General features: G+C 38.5%; 1 long non-coding RNA gene across 4 annotated transcripts; it reads left to right on the forward strand.

The window, feature by feature from the left end:
* Positions 1-14,938: 14,938 nt before the first annotated feature.
* Positions 14,939-27,044, forward strand: LOC114608269. 4 transcript variants are annotated; one of them, XR_003709336.1, is made up of 5 exons: positions 14,939-15,381; positions 16,643-16,770; positions 17,642-17,756; positions 24,997-25,222; positions 25,611-27,044. It is a non-coding gene; the product is annotated as an uncharacterized LOC114608269 (long non-coding RNA). The 4 variants fall into 4 exon arrangements; XR_003709337.1 differs by having other exon boundaries at positions 14,939-15,121; XR_003709335.1 differs by lacking the exon at positions 14,939-15,381 and having other exon boundaries at positions 15,995-16,770.
* The last annotated feature ends 905 nt before the right edge of the window (positions 27,045-27,949 follow it).

The following is a 27,949-nucleotide window of genomic DNA, read 5'->3' on the forward strand; positions in this document are numbered from 1 at the left end:
TGTGAGTAGATGAGTAAATGAAACCTTGAATTAAAGGAAAGAAGTATGTAAGATAAGAAACAAGAGAAAAAAATAAAGAATACCTTATCCCATTGACATTGTTACTATCCTCATGGTATTTGTGTGTGCCATTTTTGTTTTTGAGGCTTTCTTAAAGCGTGCAGCCTTAAGTTAATATATGTATTTCTTAAATTAATAGCAAACTTTACAAAGCCCAGATTTGTATCTATCTCCCACTTGTATTAGATTTGAATCTATCTCTCATCTCTAATTTCTTTTTTTTTGCATTTTTATTGGTTGTTTTATTTATTTACATTTCAAAGGTATCCCCCTTCCTGGTTTCCCCTCTGCAAACCATCATCTCATTTCCCCCTCCCCTGCTTCTATGAGGGTGCTCCCCCACCCACCCACCCATATCACATTTATGTGAACAACTTAATAAAAATGGATTTATAATGGAAGGAAAGATGAGCAGTTGGAGAGATGGACTGATATTCTCCCAAGTTTTTCATGTGGACAACTGAACAACCTTCTGTCACTCCCAGAGCATCACACACAGGGGCCTGTCTACTCTCAGCTTCAGAGTGGAGAACACCTTGATTCTTGCTAATATATCACATTTACAGAAACACTTATGTTAAATATATCTGGAGTGGATGCAGATTTTGCTTCAGAAAATGGGCTCCAATTTAAAAAGGATTTTCCATTAGTGTCTATAGTTTTCATAGTGTATCTGATGAACTTTATCAATGAAGAGGAAGCCAGAGAGGGAGAAACATATAAGTAAACCTAGCTTCAAAGAATCTACTTTCTCTTTTCAGAATCACAGTGTAAAGCAAGTAAGGACAAGCATTCGTTTTACATGACATCTAGTTGGAACCTGCCCCCTCATAGCTGCAGAAGGTGGGTGCACTTTAGTTATATTCCTTGGCATAGAATACCAACCAAGTCCCTTTACTGCCAGTTCGACATCATTTTCAGCACATGAGATGGCTTCCTAATTCATTAAACGTGGTCAAATGATAACATTTGGAACAGCAATGAGGTGTCTGTGCCACTTAAACTTAAGTCTGTGACCACTCAAGGGGAGGACTGCAGAACTCAAGGAGAGCTAAAACATAGGAATTTATAATGCCATCAGATTTGAGATCTAATTATACAACAGCACAAGGAAGATCACCCCCCTCCTACCATGCTCACAGAAACCAAATTGAGCAACACTCACTGAGAGAAGGAAGTGAGACTGTGTAGAAAATGACCCTTGGAGGGTGAATAATGTTTGCATAGTTAGAGAGGAAGAAGTACATCCAATTAAGGAGAAAAAAACCTGATGTGAAAGTGTGTAGCCTGTACATCGGGACTGTTGCAATGAGACTCACTGCAGGCTGGACACTAACCAGAGGTTTTTGGAAAGGAAAATAAGTGTTGGGAAGCAGAAATAAGTGCAATTCAGCTGTATGGTATATTGGTGGGGGGGAAGCATAGGTTTTGGGGCCAGATCCACCTGGATTCAGACATCACCTATTATGTAACAACTGGGCAACTCTGCATAGGCTACTAGATCCTTACAGTTTTCATTTATATAAGAGGCACAATATACCCGCAGCGCTGTTTCCAGAGAGATAATAACATATTCAAAGAGCTTCCTACATATTAGGTGTACAGTAAGCCAACTTTTATTAATTCTTTCTCCTATTTCTTTCTTTAGTTTAAGAAATATATAAAAATATACATATAGACTATATATCAAGTAATATATGTGAAATAGTCTAAAAATTCCGTATCGTGTGTACCGAGATGATTAGGATGTCTGCTGGAACCATTTTGGAAACAGGGCAGAGCTGTTCAACAATTGGGATATGTTTTGTAGCAGCTCAAATGAGTGTAAATACTGGGGCTCCATGGCTAGAGAGTACACACCTTCATTAAACCAACACGCTGTCCAAATTAACTAAACTATGTGATAATGCTGGTTTGTGGAGAGTGTATTTTATTGAACTTTTTTTTTTTTTAGCCTAGGATCCTGTGCAGAGTATGATAGAAGTGTTTAGTTATGATCTGTCTGCAGAGCATGGCAGAAATTGCTGTATACCATATCCTGAAGGTAAAATTTTACTATTCTAAGTATGTTACAGATTGTTTTCTGTCATCCCTCCCTCCCTCCCTCCCTCCTTCCCTCCCTCCCTCCCTCTCTCCCTCCCTTCTTTCCTCCCTTTGTTCCTTCTTTCTTCCCTTCTTTCCTTCTGTCCTTCCCTCCCTCCCTCCCTTCCTCCCTCCCTCCCTCCCTTTCTTCCTTTCCTCCCTCCCTCCCTTTCTTCCTTCCCTCCCTCCCTCTCTCTCCCTCCCTCCCTCTCTTCCTCCCTTGTTTGTTTATAGTTTGAGAATGCACAGAATTCCATTGCTTCTGCCTATGAATTAAAGGCATCTGCTTCTGAATTTTATCTGTGAAATTTGGATTAAATACTTAAACTGCATTGAAATAATTGGTGATATTTAGAACAATTTTATAATTCTATAAATTAACCTTGACTCCTCCTCTCATCAGATTACAATCACTCTGTATTTCCTTGTTGATGCCAACTCTTTGGGGATAGTAATTGTAAGGGTGCATTGTTCACATACTAAGTGGGTACTAGCTTAACGATTTTGGATGATATCTGTAGCTTGTAGACACGTAATCCTAATAGGTCTTGAGAACCCAAGAGGTCCAAAGTACTTCTTGTCATTCTCATTTATGGGAACAGTTCTGAGTTTTTATAAAGCAAAGACTATTATGTAACCCTCTTGCTGTTTATGTAGAATCATGGAAATTAGGATCATGAAATAAGTTATTAATGTAATGCTGCCAGACTGACTTTGTATATCAAGAGCTAATACTTAGCAAAGGTGCCAATGCCACTTTTAAAATTCCTAAATTATAAAGGAATTGTAAGACAAGAAAACAGAAACTAGCAATGACAATTTCAGTTCGGGATACTAAGGCACCAAAGTCTCTTTGTTCCTGTAGTTGGAGTTCTTCAAGTCTTTTTATAACATATATGGAAAGCAAGTCATAACCAAAAAGTCCAAAAGTACACATTCAGTCATTTCCAGAAATTCTAAAGAGATGCTGTGTTTGGTAATCTGTGTGACTCGTGTTGCTGGTCGGTAACCTGTGTGACAGGCATTGCTGCTCGGTAACCTGTGTGATGTGATGGGTATTGCTAGTTGGTAACCTGTGTGACTGATGTTGCTGCTCGGTAACCTGAGTGACTGTCCTTGCTGGTTGGTAACCTGTGTGATGAGCATTGCTGATTGGTAACCTGTGTAATGGGTGTTGCTGCTCAGTAACCTGTGTAGTGGAGATTGCTGCTATGTAATCTGTGTGACAGGTGTTGCTCATCGGTAACCTGTGTGAAGGGCGTGGCTGTGGTAGGAGTTTCCCCTGATGGAAAGCAATGAGACCGCATTTGTTCCTTTTTCACTTTCCATTTGGAAGTTACAAATGCAGGTGGCATCTCGCACTCCCGAGGCCTTTTCTTTTTCTGGTTCTCTACAGTGAAGATATGCTCTCAGATCAGAATGTCAACTTCTTAAGGAGTTTTCATTGATTTAGAAATTTCGGGCATAGGGCAAATAAATAATTTGTCACTCAGAAGCGTATCTTCTGTTTACGAAGAGGCTCGACTGATAAGAAAACTATGAAGAAACACACACAACAGAATTAATATTGAAATATTATTATTAATTATTTTGAGATGGGGTCTCAGGGTTTTATCTGACTCCTGGGTGTAAAACGATCCTCTTAACCCTAGTCCCTGCCTAGTTAGGACTCTCTGAGTACATGCTACTTCAACCAGATATTATTTTAAGGTTACACTTGGTACTGGGCTCAGAACACAAATAGTTATCTTGATTTTTTTTTTTAGTTAGATTTGATTTACCTTTCCTTGCTTACTAATACTTCATAATATACATACGTTTACCATAATTTTTTCTTTTTCTCAAAATTCTATAATTTTTCTTTGCTTTCTACTATGTTTCTGTACCAGTTGTAAAGTTGTTACCTCCTAAACTACGCCTTTCATATTTATATTTAATTTGTCTTCAACACCTCATTACTGAGATTCAGGAAAAAAATAGAAAAATTCTAAGTCCCAACAAAGAAAAGGTCATTTTTGAAGGAAAGGCTTTCTACATGTCTCTGGCAAAGAACAAGACTTGTTTTCCTGTGTCTTTGGTCTATCTGGCTCAGCAGAGGGTGGCACCTCATCAGAATTCAGCACATCGTATTAAAGAACACCAAGCCTCCTGTGTCCAGGTTTCACAAAAGAGGGAGAATACACGTCCTTTTATAAAGGACATGCTCATTCATGATCACAACACCTTGGGCCTAAGTAGGTGCGTGCTCTCCTAAGTGTAGACACAAGCTTGCAATCCTCCCTGGCATGTGTGGCCTGGAACCTTAGCAAGGAGCTCAACCATGATGTCTTGAAGCTGAGCAAAGGACAATGGGGAGCCAGGCTTTGTTTGACAGCAGTATAGAGGACTGGAGAATGACACAGTCACTAAGTAACGAGTTCCAATCCAGTCACCTATGCTAGTCTAATTCCTCCTTTGGATCACAGAATCGTTGTTAAAAATAAACCAGGCTTTGAAGGTTAAAATCCTGGTTTTAAATCCTCCTCCCGTGGGCTGTTTATGGCCAATATATTCCTTGGGAAACTGTTTTGTTATGTAAACAATTTCTTATTCTTAAAGTGAGGATATCACCCATACTACATGTAGTCATTGTTTATTGCTGGCCCCTTCTCCACTCAGAACAATGTGAGCTCTATGGGGATAGAGCTTTTTGTCTGTTTAAGTCTAAGGTCTCAGAACATCCTTTGTTCAGAAATTATTTGATCTTTGAATAAATTAATGTAAGTAGGTGCCTTCTGTGAGCATCACACGAAACTACAATTTGAAATTCATCACACAAAGAGTGGTCTTAATAAATGTTATCAATTATTTTTATAATTCTGGAAAGAGATTAACAGGTAAGCTGAACGGCTGGAGAGAAGGATTAGTTAGTAAAATATTTGCTCCACAAACTGGAGGATCTGAGTTCAGATCACTAGCAAAATCTCCTAAAGACTGGTTGTCAGTGTCTGTAATCCTGGTGCAGGGAAGCAGAGATAGAAGGTTTTCCTAGGGCTTGCTCGTCAGCTACTGTTGGGAATCTCCAGGGTCAGGGAAAGGCTGTTTCATAAAACCAGGAGGGTAGACACTGATAGAAGAATATACCAGATATTGAGCTTTGGTTTCCACATGCACATATACACGTATGTGCTCACACACATGAGAGTACATAAACACACACACCACAGACAATAACATGCACACAGAGAAATATTTTTAGACTTCCAGATAATCTGGATGTTAAAGGTAAAACAAGATGCAGTACAAGAAATGAGTTAGGGGAAAGATAAGCAGCAATGAATTTGAAGGGCCAACTAGATTTCACATTCAGTATATTCCTTTCTATCCTACAAAACTTGATGCACAGACATATAATTCTAACCATGTTATTGTTATGTCCAGCCCCACTTTGCACACCAGACCAACCAACCCAGACCTGAGAGCCATGTATATATCCACTGACACATAAGTGCAACCTTGTTATTGTTACATATTTGCATGTATGTGTATGTGTTTACAGATATCTAAGTACAACCTTCTGAGAGTATTTCTGTGTATATGGTTTTAGGGCAGACCACTCTGCATTTGCTAATTCTCCTCCCATAATTCAATATTTGCATATAGTTCTTTGTCTAGGGAAGGAACCCTATAAAAATTTCCTCCTTCTAAGTTAGCCTGTCCATTCTTATTCTCATTGTTCTGGTCTTATTTATACAGCCATTATTAATGCACTTTTGATACTAAGTTTAGTTAATTGTTAGACGAAGAGTTTAAAACAAAGAATGTTAGGATGTGTTTCCTCCTTATTCTGAAGATTTTTCAGATGGTTGGGGGCAAATAAAAATACGCTGTGTTTATTTATGATACATCTCTGTTGGGAAACAATAATCCTTTTGCTTCTTAATCTAAATTGAGCTACAGTGTACCAATAAAACAAGTCACAACATAGAAAGTAAATTTTCTCTGTATAAATAATTAACTCTTTAAGATTTATTGGCCTTTCTCTCTTTGCCCCTTTCTCTGAGTGGTGTAATCCAAATAAAATGTTACATTTATTCTTGTCTGATAAAATATTCATAAAAGAAACCACTACCTTTGGATTTGGATTAGGAAGCTGGAGAAAACATGATTATGAATGTTGACCCTTGTCCAAGAGCTACCTAAAGCCCATTAGCTGAAACCAAACGTCTGCAGGGAATCTGCTTTCATCTGCCTGTGTTTTCTTTTGCTCCTTAGTTCTTGTTAAAACTTGCATTACCTTTAAAGGACTGCGTGATGAGTTTGAAACAGGCAAAAGCCCATGATTAATCCGTGCTACATCTCCTGTACATGATGATAAGTTAGCCAGCACTTGGCCAGAAAATCAGTATGGGTGATCCTTGTGGCTTTGGATATATTAAGAGTGATCGAGGAGGAAGATTCAGTTCCTGGTGAGCAGATCCGACTGCCATGGAAGTGAAATTTAGAGTTGAGATTTTGGTCTTTCATGTTTGGAATCCTTTGCTGTGTGGAAATCTAAGTGTAGTAACAATTAAAAGAAAAAAAATCCATTGGTCCTGCGTGTATTCCCATTCACCTGTAATATAATAGGTTCACTGCACATTTGGGATGATGTAATGAGTTCCAAGACTAAATGACATTCTGGTGCCAGCATTCTACCTAAACTTACTATAAGAAAAGTTTTCCAAAGACTGCAATGTCTGTGCTGGTAGACAGTAAGTATTAACAAAGTTAGGGCTCTAACACATCCCTCTACCTTTTATTTCTCCCAGTGCTGGATATCAAAGGTTTCTGTACATGTTATGCAAGTATCCTATCACTGAGTTACAGACCCAGCCCTGTTATCTTAGCCCCTGAAATATTAAGAAAATTCATTTAAATTTTTATTTATTTTATGTATATGAGTATTTTGTTCGCATGTTATGTCTGGTTCTTGTGGAAGCCAGAAGAGTGGCTCAATTCTTTTGGGCCTGAAGTCACAGATGGTTGTGAATCATCATGTGGGTGCTGGGAGTTGGACCAAGCTCCTGGAAGAAGAGCCAGTTGCTCTTAACTGCTAAGCCGTCTTTCTAGTCCTGAAAAATTAAAAAGTTTAAAAGTAAATTACCACGAAGCTAATTGCTTGGTTCTTCCTGGGAATATGTTATCCTATGGAAACAAAAAGAAGTCTGTGATTTAGCTCATTTTTTAATAAAGTTTTTGGGTGACAATTAAACCATTCTTGTTTGCAAGAAAGGGCTTCTCAGACTTCTGTGTTCATTGGATTGTGGTGCACATGATTTTGTCTGTAGCTAGTATATCAGTTTCTTTTTATTAAGAAGCTGCATGTTTGAGGTCATGGCCTTTAAAATAAAGATGGGAACAGAAGGAGATTCATGTATGTATGTATGTATGTATGTATGTATGTACATATGTATGTATGTATCTAAATAGGCGAATTCACAAAATTTAAAAGTCTGGGAACTAGCGAATTGATCAATATTAGTTCTACATCTATACTTGCCACGTAAGAGTGGCTGTTGATGAGTCTCCATACCAGAGTCTAATCAAGTGGTATTGAATGAGCTAAGGTTTGTGTATTGCTTAAAAACTGGCCTGAATTAGACTAGACCAGCAAGCCCAAGGAGGATGTGGGCCAACAGGAACTGACAGAGCCTTTGTAACTGAAGTGTCAGCATTTGGCTGGCTTGCTGTGGGGTAGACACATTTCAGTGTCAGCATCAGGGCTTTGAGTAATTCTCATTTTTCTGACCTGGCAGAGTCTTAGTATTTCAGATAATTTCTCCTTCCTACGTTGAATTGTGGTTGAATCTTCTGGGATGGGTTGCTTCATTCTACCTAAGAAATGATGACACCAGTCAGACCTTATAAGTTCCAGAAAAAATATAAAGCTTTCCATCTGTATATATATGGATATGTTTCTAAATAATATGTTCAGGAAGGGGATTCTAGGAAATGTGAAAATCAGAAAAAATGAAGTTGCAAAGATTAACTTTTTATTGCTTAGGTTTTCATTTATTTATAAGTTTGGGTGCATACTGGCTACATAGTTTTAAAATCTGGTGTAGTTTGTTATTAAACATTTCTTGATAAATTTTGTGAGCCAGCTTTCAGGAGCATGGCATTTAATGGCTGTGAACACCCTGTTTGGTTATTTCATTTTGCTGGGAATTGTTGGTCATCTTTGATATTTCCCTTTGGATGTCTGAATGAGCAGGACGACATCACCTGAGTTTGCTTTCTTACAGTGGTTTCCCAGAAGTAGAACTAACGTTGCATTTCTCTGTTAAAAGTATAAATATTTTTCAGACCTGAAGCATGAATTAAAGATTTTTGTGAGAAGGGGAAGTAAAGTAGGAGATTGGTTTTGAGACTAAAACAAAATAAAACCCACGATCTGGATTAAATGCTGGACTACCCACCCCTCGGCTCTGAGAAAAAGAAAAAAAAAAGAAAAAAAGATCTCTTCTGTTAGAACTCCTAGGGGACCCCAAAGAATAAAGAGTGATCTCTACATCAGAGCCACCAATAGTTCCTCCTCAGACACTATTGGTGTTCTGAGGCACTGATTCTGGCAATAAGGCTGTAACTATTACATTTACAGGATGCAGGCCTCCCTACAATAGACAGAGTCATCCAGAAATGTGGGCAAGGATTAACTCTACAGCAATGATCATATTACATTAAACTTACATACATGGGAATTTGGGTTTCCACCTGCTGAGGTTTTGTGTGCTTTGTAGAAAGTGCAAACTGAAGTTTTATAGTACTGCCGGGGACAGTTAGCTCTGAGTTCAGGTGATAAGGGAAATTCTGTTACGAGAGTAATTGAGGAGATGCGTGTGAAATGTCAGGTTTCATGTAATTTATGTCTTCTTTTGTTGTGCAATTTTAACCTGCAGTTTTTATATCTACCCTGTACGTGGTGAGGTGGAATGAGTCAAGGATGCTGGGTAAGCATCCCTTTACCTTTCTCTGCTCAGAAGCAATCTACTCACACCCCCATCTTTGTGGGCTGTAGCCATGGCTTTCAATTACATTACTCTACTGACATCAATCTGATTTTGGACTGAATTTCACATGTTTAAAATACTTAAGCACTATTTACCAATCCCCAATGAGAAGTAATGAAATAATTCTAGCGGCAGAATAAACGCTGATATCCAGCCACAGACAGCTGAATGAAACAGAATTGCAGTGCTGCGAGATGATACAGGTAAACATAGCTCAAAACAATCACTTCATTCAACAACGAGAGAAAGAGCGAGAGAAAGGGGGGGGGAGAGAGGAAGAGAGAGAGAAAGAAAGAGAGAGAGAGAGAGATTATATTTTTGTTCAAACTTCTTTAGGGAATTTTCAAATTTCAGAACAAAATTTATATCTTATAGAATCCAAACACTCCTTTGTAGTTGTTAAAAAAAATTAACCTCCTCCTAGTGTACGTGAGTGCGTGCGTGTGTGCACATGTGTGCGTGTGTGTGTGTGCGTGCATGTGAGTGTGTGTATGTGTGTGTAGATCCACATGCACATTTTCATACGTGCCCATGGAGGCCATATTTCAACATCAGTTGTCTTTCTTGGTTGCTCTTCACCTTATATTTAATATAGGGTCTCTCATTGAGCCAGAGACTTGTCAATTCAGGTGAATGGGCTGGGCATGAAGGTTCAGGGACCTAGGAATCCGCTTGCTATCATCTCTTTAGCTTTGGGCTTACAGATGTGTGCCACCGCAGCCTGTTTTCTCCATGGGGGTTGAGGATCTGAACTCAGACCCTTATTTATGTGTGGCAAACACATCTCTAACAGCGTCATCTCTATGGCCACAAAATCTCTTTTGAATTGCCATATATGGCAAAGAATAGACAGTCACTTCCATCAGCCATCCACCATAATCCATAGTGTCTGTTATAAATACTTACCCTAGGTACTCAATTTAGGTGGTGACTGTGTCAGTCTCCTTCTCTTAGGGCTAATTGTCCCAGTCTTCTATGCTTCTGCTACAATCAGATATTTGAATTTTTCTTATTCGATGAATCTGCATATAGATGTTTCCAATTTAAAAGAATGCAATTCAATCCAAATACAGCATATTTCTAAAAAAGCCTTTTTTAAATTTACTTGTGTTCAAAGATGGAAAGATAAAATATATTTCAAATTTTTAGGAAGATGCAAGTAGAATTTGTAAGTTAAATGATAATATTCTATGCCTGGGAATTGAGAAGAAAACCAATGACCAACATCATTAATGAATATTTATTGAACCCTTTCTCTTTAAGTCACAGAAGGCAACAGCAATGTCCTTATGGAGTGACGTTTCTCAACTTGTCCAAAGGTTGCGTCTTGCCTGAGAGCTGCGCTAGAGACAACATATGTGTTTCTAAGTTTCTGAGGACAAAATCACAGAGCATGGGGGCATCAGACATCCTTTGACTTTTTCTTTTCGGTAATTGACATACCTTTTCCTGCAGCTCAAGGTCTGGAAGTCATCACAGAGCTCCTATAGGACTGCAAAAGAGAGCGAATCTCATGAAGTGCCAGAGAAGGGCATGTCTGGGATTAGTGACTGCTAGGAAGCCCAAAGATGCAAAATTAACAACAGAACAAATTAAAATTTTAAATTATAAAAGTGAGAAATGTTTACATTATGACTTCAAATAATGTAAGAGAATTCCAAGTGATTAATAAAATCCCTTACCCAACTCAGGTATTATGAGTGTGACGAATTTTTAAGATCTGTTACGTCATTGTGAGATTTCTCGTTTTACTTGCACGTAAATACGCAGTATGTACATAAATGTAATCATGCTATAAAAGGTATTGAAACATGTTTATGCCATAGTTTTACCCAGAAAATTTCTTCATTTGAATAGATCTGTAGTGTGAGACGTTTTCCATTAGTACACGTTTTATTTATTTATTTATTTATTTATTTATTTAAAATTTCCTTCTAGCTCCAGTACTTTCATCTTAAAAGATGGAATTATAAATCAAGTGTGTTTATTCTGATAGTGATAATCACAAAGTTGGTGACGAAAAAGATGCTGGTGCCTGATATTAGTCAAACATTGACTGAGGACCATGCTTTGTGCTAATTATTTTATAGTCAGTGTCTTTTTTTAATCCTCACAAGTTGAGAATGTATGAAACAGGTCCTAAACTACTCCCACTTAACAGAGGAAGAAACTGGGGTATTGTGTGTTTAAGAAACATGACTGAGATCTCAGAGTAAGGAAGTGGCAGAGCCTATTAGTAAGGGTGTATTTTGGCTCCAGGGTATGAGATGTTTAATTACACTTAAAAATTCATCTAAAACATTTTAGTATCACATTACATGAGGAATGTCTCTTTGCTTAAACCTTCACAACCCTGAGTTGGTATAAACTTTGTTTTCCTGACATGTGAAAATTCTTATGTGTAGGTTTATAACGTGATATGTGAATAGAAGCAAGATGACATTAGATATATTTGGGAAATTATATTTATTTTGCATCATACTGTCTGAAAGCAAGGGTTCATCAAGATGATTAATTTGCCTTTTCTACTTAATTATGTGTTTTCCTTTCATTTGAATCACAGATTCTTTCTAATACTCCTGAACAAGTAGGTTGCTTCTTTTTTTTGAGATTTAGGGCAGACATTGAGAAGGAACCTTATTCTGAATTCTGAAAGGCATTAATTTTAAGAATAGGTTTACAGGGTTGTGCATTTTGTTGTACAATGTGGTTGCATAGCAAAATATACACATATTCTTTAGCTCGTGTGTGCGTGTGTGTGCATATACTTATACCAACATGTATGCATATTCATGCACTTCATATGGCGTGAGAATCTAGGTGATTGGATAATGATAAAGCCCACTGGACCCTAGCCTAAAGGCAATATTGAACTTAAAAATTTTCTATTGAGTGCTCACTGTATACTAATTCATGTGCCAGTAGTGTTTATTGGCTGTCAGGAGAGAAAGAAGATACTCAAATTTTCATACATTCAAAGATTGTCTCAGGACCAAGTTAGAGTTGTATACTAAAAATCTAATCATCCCTTATGCAAATCCCCCCATATCCTCCAGCACTGATCTTTTTGTTAACATCTGGATGATGAAGAGTCATTGCCAAGACTTTCCTAAAGGTTGTCTATGTACACTTTTGAAGAGTCAGCTGCCTCTGAGGCAGACATTGCAGAGATGATGGCTCAGGTTCTGGTATCTCAGCAGTGCAAGAGGCAGACCTCAGAAACGTTCAGGAAAGAAAGTCAGTAGTGTTTCTTGGTGGCTTTGATTTATGTGGTAAGAAAAAGAACAGTGTCTCCCCTTCTCCGAGGAGAAGGGGAGGGGGTGGTGGGAGGGACTTGTAAGGACCAGACTGGGAGAAGAAGAGGAGTGGAGAGCTGTGACTGGGATGTATTGTGAATAAAAAAATAAATTATGGAAGGAAGAAAAAGAAGAAGAAGGAGGAGGAGGAGGAGGAGGAGGAGGAGGAGGAGGAGGAGGAGAGGAAGAAGAGGAAGAAGAAGAAGAAGAAGAAGAAGAAGAAGAAGAGAAGAAGAAGAAGAAGAAGAAGAAGAAGAAGAAGAAGAAGAAGAAGAAGAAGAAGAAGAAGAAGAAGAAGAAGAAGAAGGTGGTCTCAAAAACCCTGCCATAGATACATTCTAGTGCCATTCGCAGTTCTGGGGTCAATAGGCTAGGACTGCAGAGGAGGAAAAGATCATTGAGTTACACTGGAAATGACTTGAATTCTTGATGCTTTGTGATACCACAAAAATAGGAGTCCCATGCTGTTCATGGCTGGGCCCTTGCTGCCTCTGGTGTCCTGAGTTTTTCTGAGCACTAAAAGCATTTTTGAATAATTTAACAATGATATATATGTGTGAGTTTAAAGTAATTTTACCTCTGTTAATTGTGTTTGAACATTTTACTTTTGTGTGTTCAAAATTCTCCCACAATATTTCATACTTTGTTGATATTATTAATAGAATTTCCTCTGTGCCATCATATTCTCTAAATAGGTTACTGTTTCCATGAAGAAAAACTTGATTTTTAAATTAGTATAGCCAGCTTCTTAAGTTCTCTTTAAATGTTTTGTTAAAGATTTATTTTTCCCAGTTTAAATTATGTGTTTATATGTATATATACCTGATTGTAAAACCATAGGTATCATATCCTTTGGAGCTGGAGTTACAGGTGGTTGTGAGGCACCCAACATGGGTACACAAAATCAGACTCAAGTTCTCTGCAAGAGCAGTCAGGTCTCTTCAACATGGTTTATTTAATTTTGGACATGGTGTCTTGTATGTGTGCTTGGAGAAAAGAGATGGAGGACTAATCAGAGATCCCAGAGAGGTAATGGAAATAGCAATTTGGAGGGTACAGATATTCTGTTACCTTTATGGGTCATAGAAAGAATATCACCTTTTTCCCTAAGTACTTTCAAAAACTTAGATTGAAGGAATGATATAGCTGATAACTGAAGTGAGTCACCAGGCCTCCCCTACTATGAATGTGCTACAGGTGGGCAAGGACCTGTTCCAAAACTTACATGAACATAGTGTTGGTCTGAGCTAAGTTGCTGGCTGAGGAGATAATGAAAAGTGGTTGAATTTGGAGATATTTTGAAAGTAGGTGCTGTAGGATTTCTCAGTTGACTTTAGATATGAAGTAGGAGGGAAAAAGAGACATTAACAACGCCCCGTGGAGTTTGGCATGAGTAATAAAAGATGGAAGGTCTTTTTACTGAGATGGGGTAAACAATGGGTAAAGCAGTTTCTTATTTTTAGAGAGATGATTAATAGGTTCTCAATGGTACCAACAGAGCAGTAGAATTTTAAGGCTAAGAGAATGAATCTTTCGGAGCTTATCATACAAATTCCTTTTTCATTTCTAACCTTTAAGATTCAACTAAGACAACCTTTGAGGAACCAGGTTCTGAAGGAGATGTCGAAGTGAACATGAGAAGGAAAGAAGCTGGCCCCCAGATTCTGGATAAGGTATTTAACTTTCTTTGCTATAATATAATATACTGTAATATTATATAGTATGATATTACTATGCGTTACTTGTTGAATTGAAAAAATGTATTAGTCACTGACAAACTCTTTAAAAAGACTACTATATATCTGTAATTTAATAGATTGCTTTAACAAATATCAAGTATCTCAACTTTGTCCATTTCTATACCAGAAGCAGGGGTGACAAGGAAGTATAAGATTCAGTCCTTGCCCTAATGTAACTCACAGCCTGCAGGGCCAATCGACATAGCCAAAAATGAGACGGCTTTCTCAAGAGAGTGGTTCCAAATTATGAGTAGGGAGAAGCAGGATGATGAATCGTCAGGTGAGTGGGGCTGTGTCTGTTTTATTGGTCTCCTCTTCTCTCTTCTCTACCCCTTTATGAATCAGGAGTTTAAGCATTAACAGATTGCAGGCCATTGTATCATAAGACTCTTCATTGCCTGAGTTGAATTTCCTTCAGGACTTGCAAAATCTTGGGTCATGGGATTCCAACCTAAGATTTAAAAAAAAAAGTCCACAGTTTCTGTTCCTTGTTTGTAATTCTCCTTCTTCTCTAAGCGCCATGACAGGAGCACAGTCTTTCCAGAGGGCACCTACCTAAACTAAAGGTGGCCTTTAGTATCTCTATGGCCAGCTGCTCCAGAAGAGGCAGGATGAGCACCATTAAGCAGTGAGCAGCATAAGGAAGAGTTGAGGATGCCTATGCAGGTTTTATTTTGTTTATAATTTTCTCTTCATTTTCAAAGGGCTCCAAGAACAACAGTGTTCCTTCTTGGGATGTGTGCTTGTTCCCACAGGTTTTGCTTTCCTTGTCTTGATGTTGACTGGAGATCCATCTAGGTCTACTACACCTGACTGCTGGTTGTTGTGGAGCACTTATAGTCATCTCAGGATTTCTAGTAAGATATTGCTTAAAAGAATCAATTCATCTTGCTACCTGTAAAGTGATGTGCAGGTAAGAATACCTTTGGATTCAAAGAGGACACCTTGTGCGATTGTCTACTGAGCCGAAGATTGTCTTATCTTTGAATTATCTTCTTTAAAGAGTCTTCTGATTTCTGAAACAGTGAAAAATAGAGAAAAATAGGGCAATATAAGGAAGATACCATGATGAAGTGATGTGTACCAATGTGTTTCTTTGATAGTTACATATCGAAGGCCCAGTACAGATGAGCATCAGACCACATGGCTGGGCAGTGAGGTGTGAGTGTTCAGGTTTGTATCTTGGGCAGGTTAAGAGGAGAAACTTTACCCTAGTGATTCTGCATTTGGGGAAGTGTGATTTTGCTTCAGTGTTCCGCCACCCTCATGGAGCCCACACCCCTGCAGCTACCAAGAATTCTAGAAGTGGTGGCTTAGTGTTCTTCCCATCTAGGGCTCTCCTCCCACCACCTCCCCATCTGGACCTAACCTATGACTTCTGCTATCTTATCCACTGAGTCCACCTACGGTCAACTAATCACCTAATGTTCATGAATATGTCTATGAAAATAATTTTACATTGATGGCAAAAACATCTCTTAAAATACAGAAGAGAAAAAAAGAATAAAAAAATGAAGAAGTCATTCACTTTGAAATATATAATGATATTGTTATTTTTAATAATATTTTTAATAGGGAGGTGTAGGTATATTATAAATTAGATCAACCCACATTTGTCCCTGAACTAATTTCACAATAAATTAATCGAAAATCTTTAACTTTCTATTCCCAATTTAAAAGTTTTATTATGTTCAGAAAAATGCATTTAGCTCAGTTCAATAAACAACTGTTTAGGTTTACCATGGACTACATTCTGTGCTGGATGCTGGTAGCATGGTAGGGACATCCCTTCCAGGTGAAAACAGACATGTCAGAAAATGATAACATGTCAGAAAAGCTTCACTCCTCTGTTATGCATCAGGTATTCTAGTTGAGGTATTTTAAAGCCTATTTCATCTGCACACTGTATGAGGCTTCTATTTTCTTCAATGCTTACCAGATGAGAAAGCTGGAGTTCTTAGAGTTTCCGTCGCCCACTCAAGGTGACAGTGTGTGGTTAAAACAACACCTTGTATTTGGATTATCAGACTCCACAGTTTGCACTGTTATTGTGAACACCACTTTCCACTGTGAAAATATTTAGAGAAATGTGAAATGGGTTGATGTACATGTGTGTCTATTTAGGCAGCAGTAAGAAAACAGTTCCTACAATGTATCATTATTAAATTGCAAATTGTCGTTCAATTAGGAAGAGAATAAATTAATTGGAGTTCCTCATTTTCTCGAAAAATCAAGATGAGAAGGTAAAATTATGTTGTCTAATTTTTTCCAAGCAGATTTGTGAAGGAGCATTGGCTTGTCTAGGCTGATCCTGTTGCTGGCGCTGAAATGTTTTACATCTCCTGCTTTGAAATTTTTTTTGCATTGATGTATTTGTCATTTTCTACAGACATAAATTTTGTCATTTAATAATCAACCTTGTTTTTATTTTTAGAATGACTCCCACCACTTGTCAGCAGACTTGGCTCTCAGTAAACAGTTGATGTCTATGAAAATCTAACTGTCCTGTTAAAGAGGGTGATTTCTGCATTTGGCATTTGAGAGAATATGAAGGAGGCTCAAGTGAGTGACAATGCTACCATGTTCCCTAGCACATAGGACAGCTTCGCAAAGACAATGCTTGGAAGTGGATGGCACAGGCTTTTTAGATTTGAGAGTAGTGACAGTTTTAATGAATGATATCTTTGTTGTGTAGCCAGATTTCCTATAGCAAGCTGACAAAGAGTTCTGATGAGTTCTGAGTATGTGTGTGTTTGAGAGGAGAGAGAGAGAGAGAGAGAGAGAGAGAGAGAGAGAGAGAGAGAGAGAGAGAGAGTTAGTTAGTTAGTTTACCTCTCCTACTCTTTGAGGTACATGGAGAAGAGGCCAACACCTTCCAAAAGGTAAGAATTCATTTTAAAGAAAGACAGAGGGAGGGAGGCAGAGTGAGAGTGAGAGAGATCACTGAATGAGGAAGTGATTCCTCTAATTATCAGAAACAGGAGAGGAGAAATAATGGCTGAAGTTCACCTCCCCATGGGGGAATGAATCATCAAAATAACCGGTGGAAAACAAGCTTGTGCAACCTTGAGCAGCGTGTGTCACCGGCTGGTGGAATTTTTAGAAAGGCAGCAGTTTGGGCTCATCACTGCGGTTCCTGATTGCACACACCTGTTTGGGGCATGGATTTTGCAACCCCCAAAAAGGGGAAACTGAACTCACTGCTCCTCCTGAGCTGTGCAAAATAGCAGAAAACCACAGCTGCTCGAGCAGTTAACAGATATCAGTAAAATACCCATGTTACATAATTAAGGATAACGTTCTTGAAGCATATGGGCTGAAGGTATTATACTCTCATTAAAACTTTAGGTAGCAAACAATTTAGCACATTCTCATCTACTTCTGGAGTTGAATTCTATAATAAATGTTTGTAATTAGGCATGCTGTTAAACAGGTTATTAAATAATACATGAAGACAATGGCTCATGAAATATAGACAGTTCTGAGGTGTGTGTACCAGTGACATAGAAGCATGGAGTGAGCCATGGGAGAGTCTTCTCACTGATTTGGTGAGTATGCACTTAGGATAGCTTGGGTAAAATGGGAAGAAAGGTCATGTGGTTCCCTAGCTTGACTGTACTCTTACAGAAATACCAACTGAGGACTTCGGAGTTTTGTCTTTTCTGTTTAGATATATTATATGTAGCCATCTTCTGGGACCTGCTAGCCTGGGAGAGGAAGAAAGAACCAGAATACTACAAGCCTCAAACACACTGTACTAGAGCAGACAGAGATCAGATTGTTGGGAAACAATAAAGATAGGTAAAGCTAAGTATGGCCTAAATCAACGTTTCAAGATGCACATGGTGGACAAAGGGTGCTGCTCTTTATGATGCAGAGTAAGGACAAGAAGCATCTCTTGTGAATTGCTAGGCAGGTGTTTGTTCTCTGGGGAAGTGATAGGAAGCTCATCCCTGACCGGAGGTTACATGGAGGAAAGAGCTTCTTTTGGTTTTGTTTCTCTGCTTGGTGTACAAGCCAGTGTCCTATCTAGGGAAAAAGAATGCAGATGATCCTTGGATGTCCCCAAGGGAAGACTGATCACTCTAGTAGGCCATTAAGGTCATCTAGAGTGCCTGTTTTCTATTGCACATGAATATGGAATCTGGTAACAGAATAAACATGATTTTTGGAATGCTCCTAGAGCATACTTAGGGCAACTGGCAAGGCCAACATAGCTTTTACTGATTTGTCTTTTTAGTGAGTGGACAGGATGCCAGTCTGGCAGTTTGCGTTGGCAATAAATCACTACTAGACATTTTATTTAAAATCTGGCACTGGCTTGGGAGAGGTGAGGGATTGTCAATTTGTTTTTATTTTCAGGCCAGGCACAATCATAACACAAACAGGCCACCTGGAAACTTTAGCACATATGTAAAAGTGTGGCCCCGGTCTGTGGCTATTGCATGCTTGGCAGGAGCAGGGAGAGGTAAATGAGACTGTAAGCATTCCTGACCAGGAAGACCCTGGCAGACCTGTGTAGCCCAAGGCAGCCCTGCTGGAAACCACGCTGGTTCTGAAAGTGTGATATAGGAAGGCTATCATCAGCATAATAGACAAGATAAAATTTGGTTTCCTCTTTTATTGAGAGGTTCTCACAGAGTACATTAGGAACACACAATCAATGCATTCCAGAGAGAGAGAGAGAGAGAGAGAGAGAGAGAGAGAGAGAGAGAGAGAAATCACTTCAACAATAAAGTTTGGGTATTGAGCTGGTTTGTTCTTGCCTTTGCCATCCTCCACCTCATGTCTTTTTTTGTTCTCTTCCTCCTGTTTTCTGTCTTTATTTTGTCTTGGATTTTCCCTTTTTAAATCATAAATTGTGATCAATGCCTCTAAGGTTTGCATGAAAAGATATTTCAAGGTAGGCACTGGAAGTGATCTTCAGTGTAGAGTTACTGCCTAGCGAGCATGAAATTCTAGCTTCAATCTCAGTGCTCATCACATGCATACACATGTGTGTACACATGTGTACATGCCACTTGCACACAGAAGGAAAAGCCTACCTTGGACTCTTACGGCTACCACAGTGGCAGTAGTTAGGACTCCTTTTCCATTTTCAGCAGTTGCATGATTTTCTGAATATTCTGTAAGGCTGAATAGTATCACCAAGGAACTTTTTTTAGTTTTTCCATTTTGAACATATGAGTTATTCCCCCCTCCCCACAGGAAAACTATATTTCATGTACATCAAGAGACCAGTCTTACCAAGACACCAGTCTTCTTGTCTTCATTTGCATATAATATATATCAACCTTAATTATTCTCCATCTTGTTATTGTGCAAAATCTTAGGATCACTTAAATACAGCTTTGTGAATGGCTTCATTTGTTCACTTATTAGTAATATATAATTTACTCATGAAGCTACAAATTTTAAATGGCCCCAATTTGGCTTTTAAAGAGCCTTTCACCTCTTTTCCTTGATTTTATATGTGTAGTTTTCATAATACTATCTACCTAAAAGTCGGAAAACTATAGACTCTGGTATCTTCTTGGTAAAATCATTTGAAGTGATGTAGTAGTCACATGCAAATGAAGGAGCCATTTTAATGGTGTACTGAAGACATTCAGCAGTTCTCCTGGCATTCAGGGCATTTGTACCTAAAGATATCTGGTATTAATAACTCAGACAAACTATCTGTATTAGATCTCTGACTGCAAGGATTTTTCTTTGTTTCAATAAATGTAGTATTAGACTGTTTACAAAACATTCACAAAAGTTCTCTTACGAATGTAATCGGAAGTCTATTGCTACAATGTCCCATGACCTAATCACTATTATTTGAGGACATTCATAAAAGGATACAAAGCAAAAAAAATGAGAATGAGCCTCAGAGAAGCCACTTAAAAACCCCACTATTCTGTTGGTTTGAGCATATCAAATGGCTGCTTTGAATGTCAACTCAGCAAATCTGTGCTCCAAAAGATCAAGTTGAGGTGTGTAGGGACTGAAGGGAATCCCTGTGTTTAGGATCCCTGGTGCTCTGAGAGATGTAGGCAATAATTGGGTGTTTGCACTTCTAGCTGATGACTGCCCACAGGTAACAGTGACATACAGACTTTCATCCTGGCATCTGTCTCTATCATTCCTTTGTATTCAATATACACACGAATTTGGATTGCAGTTTTCTGATCTGGGTGTCTTAAGCTATCCAGTTTAAGGGCTGATATGTATGTGTTTACAGGGGGTCTCAGGTCATCTAAATAACTTGTTAATTTTAGGATGTTAAGCTTTATGTATTTTATTTATATTTTCCCTCTCTTATGTTATGGTTGTTACAGAGCACAAATTATTTGTGGGTGTTAATTAAAGTGTAATTTTAAATTAATTAAATTTGTGGATTCAAAAATTTAAAAGCCCATATCTGTTTTCCTTCTAAAGTTTTTAAGTAGGTAGCATAGTTTGTTAAACCAAAAAGACAACCAATAAACAAATGAGATACGATATATTATATATACAAATGTAGATATATGTATATAAAGATAAATTAATGGAGAATTATAAATGTTAAAAGTATCTTATTTTTCAAGGAAAATGTCACTAATATTCATTAGGTTCTCTAGGGACAGAAGGTCACATTTATGCGTGTCCTACTGGCTAACTCAAACAAAAATAGTCTCTGAGGCAGAGACCTGAGGCTCTGGTGCCAACTTCCACGACATACCCAAGAATTTCTTTATTTAGAACCTCCCATGTGTTATTTTTTAATCTCTGGAATCTCAGGGATTTTCCCATCCCTCTACATGCTTGATACATTCCTGGGCATGGCAACCCCTGTTGGACTCCTCAAACTTTTCTGTTTTATTTTTAAAATGTGGCCAGTGACTCTTTCTGTGACAAAGGGTAAGATTTCCAGTGTGCATCACAACATATCCAAAGACCATTGTGGGCTACAGAAGCCAACTCAGTGAGCCACCAAGGCATCCCTTACGGCAACTTGGATAGTAAAGAGCTGGGTGAGACTGGGGTGGGGTGGGGGAGAATTAGTCACAGTATTGCTAAGTGCTTGGTATCATCCTCTACCATTCTGAGATCCCAGTTCATCTTTGCCCAAGAAAGCATATATATTTAATCTCTTTTACTTCAACTTTTAGTAGCTACAATAGGCTTGAAGCTTGGTAATACATTTTTTTTCCACGCAAATAGTGGCAATTTTGCTTTTGAGGCAGACTGTGATAATATCTAAGGCAATTATCCTAACAACATAGGCCTTTTGCACTGTATATGGGAAACTGTTAATATATACTTGAAATTTTTATCCTATTTCCATATTGTGTTTGTGAGGTAAACACATAGTCTTTACAATAATGCACAATGCTCAACTCAGAGAACTCCTTTTCACTCATGAATATCTGAGTCTGAGATTCACACAAACTGTACTTTTGTTTGACTCCAAAATGTGGGTGCCAAATGAATCTACTGCACTAGGCTTATGAACACTACTGCAACTGTGCTGCCACTATTTCTCTACTGGGAGAATTGTTTCAGCAGATAAACCATCTGGCTTGAAACACAGCCTTCTTTGAAAATATTCCCCATTATGTTAGCTCTGAAACAATGTGTACAACTATGTTGCAGTGGAGGACATGGTTAACAGAAATTCAATGTCAAACAATCTCTTCTCTGTAATCCCTGGTAAATGTTAAGAAGAGGTAATCAAAATGCAAGATTTTAATTCTTTAAAAAATCATTGTGAGTGTGAATTCTGTCATGAGATGAAGAAAAATTGGGAAAATATTTAATAAAAATATAAAATGATGGTGTTTAATATAGGGACCTTTTCTTTATGGATTGCCCATGTAGAATGTAGTTACCCATGAAGTATGTGGTTACTTTTGTCGTGAGTATTATCCAAATATCTCAGTAATGGTCTGTGTTCTTTAATTTTCTTTTTGCTAAGTATTTTCAGACATGAGTTGGTTGTATATAGTTGGAGTATTCTTGGAAACTGGTATTTATCAACTAACTAACTTATAACTAACGATTAAATGTGAAATTGGGTGATTCTGGGTGCTTTAGAAACCAAAGACACTCTGGGAATGTGAGAGTTAGAAATTGTTTAATGTTAATAGGAAGTATTGATGATTAACTAATGTAAATTGAATAGAATAGTTTAAATCAATACAGTGTTACTATTACATTAACAAACTCATTTGGATACAAAAAAATGAGACATGGTCTATTTATACATTGGCAGGATTTAAAATGATATTCCAAGAGATGCTTGAATGAAAGTTATAAGAAAGATCATCAAAACAAGTGAACTTTTCTGAGTCTGTGAGACAAAAACATATCTGTGTGGGGAGGAGTGGGGCATTTGGGCCCTCAGGGGCATCAGCACATTACTGAAAAGAAGTGAAGTAGGGGACAAGTCCAGGGAACCACCACTATGTACAGAATGGGGAAGGCTGCAGACAGCAGAGCCACTCAGTCCCTTGATGAGAAATACTGTGGGCAAATGGAATTCCACTAAGGAACAAAAAATGGTGCATTAACAGCAAAGCACCACCAACTCCACCTTCACCACCTCCACCTCCTCCTCCACCACCAACACCTCCACTACCACCGCCACCACCACCACCACCACCACCACCACCACCATCTCCACTAACATCACCACCAACTCCACCTTCACCACCTCTACCTCCTCCTCCACCACCAACACCTCCACTACCACCGCCACCACCACCACCACCACCTTCCATCTCCACCACCACCACCACCACCACCACCACCACCACCACCACCACCATCTCCACCTTCCATCTCCACCACCACCTCCGCTAACATCACCACCACCACCTCCACCATCACCACTACCCCAACCTGCACTACCACCACCTCCACCACCATCTTTCTCTCCTTCTTCCTCTTTTTCTCCTCCTCCTCCTCCTTCTTCTTCCTCTTCTTCACAAAACTCCCTGGAATGTTCAAGACTCTTAGTGCTTTGCTAAATGTTTACAAAATGCTGCTTAATTTGGTTCCTTGCTTACTTGCTTTTTCTTGCCTCTTCATTCACCTCTCTTGATTAGCAAATTCACATCACACAACACATCTCAACTGCATTTTCAAGAAGTTGTACTTTTTACTATTTTTTTCTAGTTCCCTCCCTAAATATGAGAATTGAGGCTCATAGAATTAAACCCCTTCCCCTATTTTATAATTTTATTATTTTGGATAGGAAGTACTGGCATGAATCAATGGCTTTATTTCACATACTGTCATTTCCAAGTAGTGGTGATTCCTAAGTGATGGCTTCCAATGAGGGGTTTGCTTAACCACATTCATGAACCAAAGGACCCAGGAGGATCTTGCAGAGGACTGATCCACACAGTATTGTAAACACAGACATTGAGCAGAGATGTGTTTAGGGCTAGGATTATGCCTGGAAGAGCAAACATTTAGTTTTCATGGCATAATTAAGCACATTGTTGCTAGTGAGTGGAATTTATATTAATTTGGCCTTATTTTTTCTGACCATCATCTTAGGAAAAAGCCTTACAAAACTGTTCCTTAGAATCTGTTAATCTGTTCTCCCTTATGGAAGGTAGAATGGACAGGAACATGGTCTGCTCTTGCCATTGTTTCTTTATAGTCTTGATGCCATCTGGGAAGTGTGTTATCTGCTCCTAGAAGCTCTGGGGTCTTCTCAGCGCATTCCAGGTCCATTAGCTGGAGCAGACACTCTATTAAGTTATACTGTGTCTATGTTTATGATGAAGAAGTGAACTCTGGAGTATGTCTTTAGCAGGGAAAGAACAATCAGCAAATTAATGTAGTAGACTTCTATGAAGTCTTTGGTAAAGGTTATCACTTCAGTGCTATACAGTCCGCTGTTGTGAAGTGAATTCTTAACTCATGGCTTGGATTTGCATTCCCTGATTTTATTTTTTCATGAAACTCATGCTATGTTGTCAGTATAGATCCTGGTATTGCTCAATACTCACAGGCTATTTAATTTATTAACTTCCCAATCCTCCTGGAATTCCATAGCTACTTGTGGTGTGTCTACTACTACTACCACCTCTCTCTCTCTCTCTCTCTCTCTCTCTCTCTCTCTCTCTCTCTCTCTCTCTCTCTCTCTGTGTGTGTGTGTGTGTGCACTGAAATGTTCAAAACTGTGACTTAACTTTTAAATGCTGGAATTTTACCACAAAATTCTGGTGGAAATATAATGGCAAATCCTTAAGTTGTATAAGACAAAAATCAAACTAATCTGTTACTTGTAAAGTTAAAGGAATGTGTCTTTTTCTCACTGTGATCAGAATTTGACCAAGGAAATATTTGGTACAGTGTACGTAAAGTTGAATATCCCTATATTTTGGGAGAATTTAAAACTTAATTGTTATGATGATGGTGATGACAAAGTATATGTGTGTGTGCGTGTGCGTGTGTGTGTGTGCGTGTGTGTGTGTGCGTGTGTGTGTGTTTGTGTGTGTGTGTGGCGTGTGTGTGTATGCATGTGTGTGTGGGTGTGCGCGTTCATTGAGTGAGAGTAAGCATGGAGGTGAGAGGATGTCTTCGAGGAGTCTGTTCTCTTCGTTCTCTATGCAGTGGGTGCAGGGAGGGGTGGGATTGAATTTAGGTCCTACAGTGTCACAAGGAGCATTGTTAACAACTGAGAGATCTCAGTGGCTCCTGAAAGCAATTTAAGTGAGCAAATTTTAGAGTTGAAAAGATTCATGCCCAGTGTCCTGAGTTCCAAGGATGACACTAAGGGAAACTAAGGAATTCTTTTCCCCATAGGGGCAGATAAAAGGACAGTGCTGAATAATTTACATCTTTGCTGCCTTTTGTACTTCGTCAAGTAAACTGCATCTCTTGACCCTTCCAAACTGGATGAGGAAAAGTCAGTGCAGCTGGTAGCGCCCCTCCTCACACTCCCAACCAACCCCAGCTGTAGATGAAAGAACATGAAACCTAGTGACTCAAAGTAGACTTCATGATCTGATGGCCGTCACTATCTACCCAGGTAAATTGAGCAATAATTGAAGTTTGAAAAAACAAAAACAAAAAACAAAAAGCAAGGACTGAGTCGGAAAGGGTTCCGCTGACCACGCTGAGGTGTCTGTCAGTGTGGAGGGCAGGTAAGGTAGATTAATAACGGGCCACTCCTAACAAGGTTTGGGCTTTTACTGTCAGAGGGTAATAATTAATGATCAAGTGTTAATGGAGATACTGGGCTGTTGATGTCATTAATTCAGCTCAGTGGAGCCAGTTCTGCCCGGGACCTGCCACAGCTGTCACCGCGTTGGCTTAATTATTCTAGTGCCTTCGGGCTTTTTGCTTGCATTTTTTTTCTCCCTTTACCCTTTTTCCCTTACTAACTATAGGACATTATGCTTTTCCTGACACAAAAGTATGAAGAGTGTCCAGCTGCCCCGGGCAGTGCCAAGCCTCAAGAACGTGGACACCCAAAGGCAACAACAGCGATCAGAACTTTTTTTCTTGGATGAAAAGATAGAAAGTCTTGAAGAAAAGACATGTTTAAAACTCCTGATTGTGCAGATGTAATTTGGGGGGCTCTGTAAGGGTTTGTATATTGACGGTGAACTCTGAGCTGTGTAAAATGTCAAAGTGCTCACCCTCTCCCACAGGAGAACAATTCCAACAAAGGGAATATACAAAGCTTCAGAGTGTTGGTGAAGCACGAGGTACCAACACTCCTCCATGAAGGAACAAGGAAGTCAGCTTTGGTCAGCCAGTGGGAAGCAAGGAAAAACAGCAAGGGAAATGTCCCTATGTTCCTGTTGTCAATGATCCTCCTTAGGCTGTCAACAATCCTCAGGACTGCTGTGATTTTAAAGCCTTCTTGCATTTCTTTAAACTTGAGTTGCTTCTATCTCACGCTGCTTTGGAAAACTTTTTTTTTCCTGCTTTCAAAATACTGTTTTGATCTTTCTCCTCTGGCCTGGCCCAGTGATAGCCACAGTCTTTAACTTTCCTCTGTGGAAATGGATTGGAGCAGTGTGTTTATTTATTTTATTTTGTAAGATGCCAATTTTTCAAATGGTGTAATTCAACAAAACCCCATCTCCTTTCTTTAGATATGTATTTCTACATCTGGTAATTCAAGCTGAACCAGTGTCTCCTGATAGGATGCTGCTTGACTCACGTCCAGGCTGAAGTACTTAAAAAATGCCAGGCACTACAACAATTTTAAATCTCTCTCTACACTGCACATGGCTATTTAAAATAATTGAAGCTCTTCAAATTTTTATATGCGTTCAAATTTGGAAGTCATTGGTTCTGAGCATGTGCAGGACACAATGATTTAAGGTTATTAGAGTCTCCTCAATTTATGCTGAGCGTTTCAGCTTGAGTCTGACAGGGGAACCTGAGCTGAAGCATTTACAACTGATTTAACATAGTCATTACACTCAGATGTTGTGCAGGTGATCAGAATTATGGACACTTGTTTACTTTTTGAGAAAAGCACTGTAAAAATGACACTTTTTTTTTTTTAGGCTCAAACACTTAAATTAACCACTTAAAGAGCACCATAATCCAATTTACTTTCACTGTCATAGTTCCCTCTGATGACCTGATTATAATCACAACTGTAAAGCCAAAAATGAGCATTTGGCTTGGTAAAGAGCTGTTGTCTTCTAGAGCAAGCATGGAGAAATAAGTCTTCAGTAAAACACCTGATGTACTCTGTTGATGTCCCAGAGTCTAGAGAAGATGTAGGTTTTGCTCTGAATACTGAGATTTTTGAACTATTGCATTTCACACACAGTTTAATGTTTAATTTCAATGTCTTAAATAAAGAACTTTTATTAAATATGATTTCACATGACAAAGTCATGTTATAATATCTCTGCTTCAAATACATCTTAATTTTTAATGTCCTCTTTGACCTGGAGGGCTCTGAACCAAACACAATGGTAGATAGTTTTGATATATACCAACTGGAATTCTCAGATGATTTATTCAGTCACTTGATGGTCCTTTAATATTCCTTCGGGGTCGTTTACCAAAAATCTCTAAACAGGAACACTGAAATTTTGCTAACTGTCTTGATGCTAAGGCTCTGACATGGAAGATGAATTTATGGCTTAATAGTTAACAATATATAACACCAAAGAAAGTGTAGTCATTAAGAAGTCAGCTAAAATTTTGAATGTTTTATTTGTGCCTCTGAAAAGCACATGGATGTCGTTTTGTCTGATTTAGATGACATAGACAGAGGTGAAATTCCAGTCTATCTCTGTCAGTTCCTTTCCTCAGCAAATGTTTTCATTTTGATAAAAATTAGGATAACTCAGTTATGGATTTAATATTTTAAAAATTCCTAACCTGGATTTGGAGTTTGAAATGTTCTGACCCATGAAAACCATCTGACTTTAGGAACTAGTTTTTTGTTTTGTTTTTTTCTGAATCTATATTTTTATTAGAGCAGAAACTTAACAGGATTAGAAATAGAAAATGCTAATTATAGTAAAGCATGTTGTATTTGGGATTTCTGTAGCCCTAGGGATTTAGGGCCCCGAGCTATGAAAACTCCCACATTTGGTATATAAGTCAACCTTTGCACTAAAATTTATTATTAGTTTGAAGCTTTGAACAAAAAAGTTTTATGTTCATGTATTTTCTTTCATCTCTGTTTCTTTATCTCTTTTGTGTAGAATTTTGACAGGAGCAGTAAAGCCAAAAGAGTTTGTTTAATTGTTTGTGCCTTTGCTAAGTTAAGGATATA

This window comes from Grammomys surdaster, unplaced genomic scaffold (genome assembly GCF_004785775.1).
Source record: "Grammomys surdaster isolate TR1022 unplaced genomic scaffold, NIH_TR_1.0 125888, whole genome shotgun sequence".
Classification (NCBI taxonomy): Eukaryota; Metazoa; Chordata; class Mammalia; order Rodentia; family Muridae; genus Grammomys; species Grammomys surdaster.